At 40.4% G+C, this 6,819-nt stretch overlaps 1 pseudogene; it reads left to right on the forward strand.

The window, feature by feature from the left end:
* Positions 1–1,600: 1,600 nt before the first annotated feature.
* LOC149142268 (E3 ubiquitin-protein ligase SINAT2 pseudogene) lies at positions 1,601–2,750 on the forward strand (annotated as a pseudogene).
* The last annotated feature ends 4,069 nt before the right edge of the window (positions 2,751–6,819 follow it).

Here is a 6,819-nt window from a genome sequence, read left to right on the forward strand (position 1 = left end):
TCCTATGAATCGGTCTCATATCCCTGGTTTTCCAAATCCTATGCCAAAGGTTGATTGGTTAGATGATCTTCCAATATTCAAAGATGAAAAGAAGGACAATGCTGCTCTTCATTTGGTTAGGTTTCATATGCATGTACGCAGTCTTAAGGTTCATTTCCCTGAAGATTGTCTCATGAGGATGTTTATGGCCACTTTAGAAGGAGAAGCATGGTCTTGGTATAAAAGTTTGGAGAATGGTTCATTATCTTCTCTTGCTGATTTCCATGATGAATTCTATGAAATGTATAAAGAAGGTTATCCTTCCTTATTGATGCTTAAAGATTGCTGTAGACATTCTTTAAGTCTTATTAAGTATTTAGAGGATGGTTATGATGATGATGAATTCACGGATGAAGAAATTTTAGAGGCTCTCCATAACAATGCATTTCAGCACCAAGGAGAAAGTATATCATCCCATGAAACGCAGCATGAGGAGCAGCAGGGGTTCACTTGGGAAAACCATGTTTCATCCCTTGATATGAATGAAGAGATGCAGCAGTATTCTGAAGATGAAATTGATTGCACACAGCAAGAAGAAGTTCTGGAAGACAGCTTCTACGACCCTCAGGCAGAGGAAAAGCTTGTTCAATTTTGTAATTCCTTGCAGCAGCTTACTCCAAATAATAATCATAATAGTGAGGAAAATTCCATTGTTTGTTGGAATGATTCAGAAAAGCAGTTGGATAGCTTGTCAAATAGAAAAGTGGATAGCACATCAAAAGGGTCTTGTGTGGTTGAGAATCAGTGGCGTGAAAATGAGGAGTGTTATCATGATCATTATTTTCAGCAGCTTTCTATGGCAGAACGCAAGGAGAGAATGTTGGTTCCTTTCTCTTTCATGATTGAGGAACTGAACACTGCTGTTGAAGATCAGTTTGCACAGCTGGAAAGTTACAAAGAAAAACAAGCTGATCATGTATTCTGGGATCCTGTAGCTGATTACATGGAAGAGTTTTACTCTCCAGTGCTTCAGTTTACTTATAAAGATCAGAGACAATTTCAGTGGCAGTGGTCATCACACCATCATATTGGCTCTGAATTCTGATGCAGTCAAAGAAATCAAATATCAGATAAAACAGAGGATTGGCTACATTGGAAATTTCATATTGATTGAGCAGAAAGAAATTGAAATTGTTAGGGTAGGTAGGTATAGGTAAATGCAAATAAGCTCAAGGTCAACTGAGCATTTTTCATTAGAAGTAGCTTTCCTTCTCCTACAGTCATGCTGGTCAAGCAAATTTCTGTTTGTCAAATAAATTCTATGAGGCACTGGAACTGCAGGTTCTTAGTGCACCACAAGGGCACACTATCCCAAGTGGAGCCACTGTTATCACTGAAAATTTTGTTGCCAAAAATTTTTAGCCTAGCTTAAAGACAGGGTGTTTTCGCAGCGCATGAATTCTTTTTTAGCAGTTTCGCAGCGCTACCTGTTTAGGTGATTTCGTAGCGTGCTACGAAATTGGGGATTTGTTCGAGTTTTCAGTGGAGGCCCAAATCCTATCATGCCTATTGTACACGGGCTACAACTGCTGTGGATGAGGTTGATCTGCTTAAAGGTCTAATGTCAGATCTTTCAGATAAGATTGAAGATATCAAGGTTTACATGGTTGTGGGATCGTGTACGTGTCAGTGATGAGCTTTTGAAATGTTAAAGATTGGGTAAACGGTACTAGCTGTTCGTGTATTAGTTCTTCCACCGACAGAGAACATAGACACCTGGTTGACATTTGTTTTTCTTTGGCGGAAAATGGGGTCGTATTAGTCAAGATCATTCCACCAGCACAATGATGCAAACGGTATTGTGATTGTATCTGCTAGAGGCAAAGCAACGGATACGTAAGCAGCTTTTATTCTTGTATGTTATACCCCATGCCATCCTCAACTAATTCAGAACTCCGAGCCTCTGTCCTGCCATATACATATCCCGAAAGTGGCTCTGAACAAAACGATTCAATGGGTCCAAATGAATGTCACTTTGATTCTTCTTGTTACTATGTCCCTTACTGACTTGAGCACTCTGTTTCATCTTCTCATGTAAATACTTCTGCAAGTTGAGAGTGCATAACCGTTGCCCCACTTGCAGACATGAACTGGGGAATATAAGATGTTTGGCTCTTGAAAAGGTTGCAGAATCTCTGGAACTTCCTTGCAGACATCAAAAGCTTGGTTGTCACGACATATTCCCATATTATAGCAAGCTCAAGCATGAACAACAATGCATGTTCAGGCCTTACAGTTGCCCTTACGCAGGTTCTGAATGCTCAGTTACTGGGGACATTCCAGTGCTTGTGACTCACTTGAGAAATGATCACAAGGTGGACATGCACAATGGCTGCACCTTCAATCGTCGATATGTAAAACCTAATCCTCAGGAGGTGGAGAATGCAACATGGATGCTGACGGTATTCAACTGTTTTGGTCAACAATTCTGTCTTCACTTTGAAACATTCCAGCTTGGAATGGCCCCTGTGTATATGGCCTTTCCGCGCTTTATGGGTGATGATAATGAAGCAAAAAATTTTGGCGTGGGGGCAAATGGACGAAAGCTGTGTTGGCAAGGAATACCAAGAAGCATTCGCGACAGCCATAAGAAAGTCCGGGACAGTCATGATGGTTTGATTATTCAGAGGAATATGACCAAAAATGTAGTGTTATGGAACATACGCATTTCAATGTGTGTACCTTTTAATACTTTGTTCTGCCATGTCTGAAGTGCCATGTACAAGGATTTAGAGGACAAGGGGAATGGTGTTGTTTATGTCATATGTCTTAAGAAAATCTGTGACCATATCACTGTTGTGGAGATCATGACATTTGTTTCTTAACTTTTGCTATCATGGTAAGTGAAGGCTCTGATATCTTGTCCCACGGCATCTATACATACAGAGAGTCCTCTTGACATTTCACAAGTTCAAATGTCATTTCTTCTTCCACTTGATGAGAAGAGTCTTCCTGGAATTTACCTCTGTGGTTATAATTGCGATAAATCGTATGGTGCAACATCATATTTTATTGTGCATCCAAAGAGAAACATTCTCGTTGACAGATATTGACATGGAGTTAAATTGGAGCACCTTGCCAAATAGTGGTGACTGGAATGTACTCTTTGAACGGTTTCCTTTCTGCTCTAGTTATGATTTTTTCATTCAAATCCATGTTACAGCTTCAGATGAAGATGATTTTCGGAGTTGGAGAGGGTGGTTTGAATCACGTTTCCGTCATCTTCTCTTGAAGTTTGAAAAGCTTCCAGCATACTGTGATCCAAATCCATACCCATATTTTGACAAGAATCTAAAGGAAGCCACCAACAGGGTAGTTTTTTCCATAATGACCAATAGCAACAGCTGCAACCAGTGGGTTTGTCTACGATGGCAGTATCCTTCAAATGGTGAAACGTGAAGCCTAGCAAACAGCAGCTATTCAATTTTGTGAGGAGTTTAGAGGAAGACTGTGTTTTTTAAATCACACAGCAGTTTCGTAGCGCGCTACGAAACTGCTGTAGGTGGTGTTTTTAACATAAACAGGCAGTTTGGTATACAAGCGGGAATTTTAAAAAGAGAGACACCTGTCCATCAATACAGCCTACAGCACATCCAGGATGTGGCAGCCCGCTCTTTTTGTTAAAGGATAAAAGCATACTCCTTTGGATTCGAATATGTTGAGGCAAATCAAAGACCGACAAACAGGGGCCTATGTTTCAGGGTAACAGAAAGATATGTCATTAAAGACAAACATGGAGCATTAAAGGTTCATCACAGCCACCGCCAGAAAGAGAACAGATGTCAAAGAATGAAGTTCATTGTAATTAAAGCCATCAAAGCTACCGCTATAGTAGTCCACTTGGCAGAGAGTGAATCTTGGTTGTAATAAATGCTTTTTCCAGCATGATGTAGAATTAGAGTTTTAATTGTTTTAGGAGTCTAGAGCTGTCAATTAGTAGGAAAGTGGCTTTTATTAGTTAGTTAAAGGTGAATAGGTGTCATTAGGAAAGGACTTCGAATTCCCCTCAAATGAATCGGAGTCAAGTAGAAGAACTCTATAAATAGCTGAAACAGAAATAAACAAAGGGTTGGAGATTTATACAAAAAACAGAGTTTTTATATTGACTGATGTAAAAGACTTTTGACAGTAATAGTAAGATTACTTTTTCTTCTCAAGATTCATCTCGTGTTTAAATGCTCAGAATATATATGGTTGTGTCTTTTCCTTTCTGTTTTACAGCTCCATAGATGTGCAATCACTCTGAATTCACCTAGTGCTCAGACTTCCTGTGCATATTTATGAGTTGAGGTTCCTTTGAGAAATGTTTTGAGTGTTTAGACATTATATGCCTTGACTTCCATGAATGAGTAGTTGGTAATTTACTGCAAAGGTGTTTGACTCCATGAGCCCAATGGAAGAAGTCTTATTTTGTTATTCCAACCAGCTTATTTTCATGTACTGTTTGAAGAGTTAGCCATCTTTTCTTGTTATCAATCCATATCAAAAATCTGTGAGAGAGCCCTCTCCGACTAAGGAGGCTAAGCCTTAGTCTAAAGCCTGGTTTGAAATAGTTGCATGAGATCTTGCTAAGTAGCAGCCCTTAGTACACGATTTTGTGATAACACTTTTCCTAGGTTAGTCAAGGCTTCTTGGAAATCACATCCATAAGATGTAAGATCATCCATATAGGTTTCTACTGCATCATGTACTAATTCAGCAGAAATACTCAATACTGCTCTCTAGAAAGTGGCAAGCATTGCATAGGCCAAAAGTAAGGACCCTATAGGCAAAACTACCCCAAGGATAGGTCAATGTGGTCTTATCTTGGTCTTCTGGGCAGATTTGGATTTGGTTGTACCCACTGCATCCATCTAGGAAAGAAAATAACTTATTCCCTACTAGGCCATCTAGCACTGGTCAATGAAGGTTAGGGTAAAATGATCCTTCTTTGTGGCTTTTTTCAACTCCCTATAATCAACACAAATCCTCCACTTACCATTTTTATTGGGAACTAACACTAAAGGAGAGACCCACTCATTGTCTGAGATAGGGTAAATGAATCCTGCATCTAGCAGTTTTTGCAATTCTTCTTTGACTATGTCTTTAAGAGTTGGATTCATCCTCCTTTGTGGTTGCCTGACTAGCTTGCAACCTTCTTTGATGTATATGTGGTGAGTACACACTAAGGGGTGTACTCCCTTCATTTCCTTGTAACTCCAAGCGAAGGCTTCTAGGTTCTCTCTCAACATGTTGCATAGATTTTCCTCTTCTAAAGCAGAAAGAGATGGATTAATTTTCAAAGTTTTCTTTGGGCCAAATTCTATGGTTTTGACATGGAGTGGGTTGGAATTGGCCAAGCATAAGTCAATGATTTTTCTAGGTTTCCCTTACTTCTTCTTCTAATGGTAATGAACTAGGAGTTGGACTTTGGAGCCAGTGCTCAATTAAGTCATCCTCATCTTGTTGTCCTCCTCCTATGGTTTCTTCCAAAACATAAAGTTAGGCGGAATAAACCTCATCTTCCTCCTCCTCCTCCAACCATAAAGGTAAATCATGCTCTAGAGAAGGTTGAGAAGGAGGTTATAGGACTAATTGTTTGAACATATGCCCATTCTTGATGGTCATATTCCCAACTCTGCAGCTAATGTAAGAATCAGTTGTGACCAACCATGGCCTCCCAAGGATAAGAGGGTAACCAATAAGCTTAGCCTTAGGCTGGAGAACTAGAAAATATGCAGGTTACTCCCAGGAGTCAATGGAGACCATCACATCCTCCACAATTCCCTCAAGGGTGACTGTGGAATGGTCTACAAGTTGCAGAACTATTTTTTTCTTCCTCAATGACCTTTGCAGGCTGAGCTTGAGCATGGTGTCCTTGTTCATCACATTAATGGCAGCCCCAAGATCAATCAAAGTGTGTGGGATAATGGTGCCATTAATGTGCACATGTACTACAGGGTTTCCAGGGTCCAAATATTTTGGACATATTACCTGCCCTAGCATTAAGTCAGACAACTTCCCAATGACATTAATGGTAGGGGCATCCATTTTCCTTCTTCCTAGATGCTTGAAGCACTTATCTTTAATCAACTTATTGTAAATGGGAACATTTTGGATTGCCTGGAGAAGGGGGATCTTTACACATAGATTTTCAATTCTCCCAAAAGTTCAGTTTCTTCTAGGGTAGGCTGGAGTGGTTGGGCTAATATCTTAGGAAAGGGTGAATTTAATTTAAGGTTGATTTCCTCTCTTTCTTCCTCAACCTTCCTATGTGGAGAGGGAGGTTTGTTGTCTGGGAAAATTATCCCAGATCTTAGGTTGATCTCCTGGATTTCTACAACATAAGCTTGGTATGATGTCTCTCCATTTTATACTTGTTGAGCCTACCTATTGTTCAGGTTCGGATTTGGGTAGGGAGGCATCTGGGGTTGCTTAGGTGGAGCAGAGTGCAAGAGTTGTGGTTGGGTAGGTGGTGGAGGCAATAGGGCTGGAACATTGTTGAATTGGGGCCTCCACCCCTAGGGTGGGGTATTCCACTGATGTTGTGGCTGAACATAAGGTTGGAATGACTGGTTGGCTGGCTAGGAATGATACTGAGATGCATAGGACCAAGGAGGGGGTGTAGACCAGGAAGGATGAGAATGGGGTCCCCAATAAGTTATAGTTGTGGTTTGGTTGGGGTTGTAATATGAACGGGATGACACTTGCATACCCTGCTAGTATGGTCTAGGCCTAGGAGGTCTCCTTTGGTTGATGTAGAAAAGTTGATCAGTGACCCCTTCAACTCCTTGATATACA

This window comes from Pinus tabuliformis, chromosome X (assembly GCF_031772625.1).
Source record: "Pinus tabuliformis cultivar Carrire ecotype Pingquan chromosome X, CPIR1, whole genome shotgun sequence".
In the NCBI taxonomy this organism is placed as follows: domain Eukaryota; kingdom Viridiplantae; phylum Streptophyta; class Pinopsida; order Pinales; family Pinaceae; genus Pinus; species Pinus tabuliformis.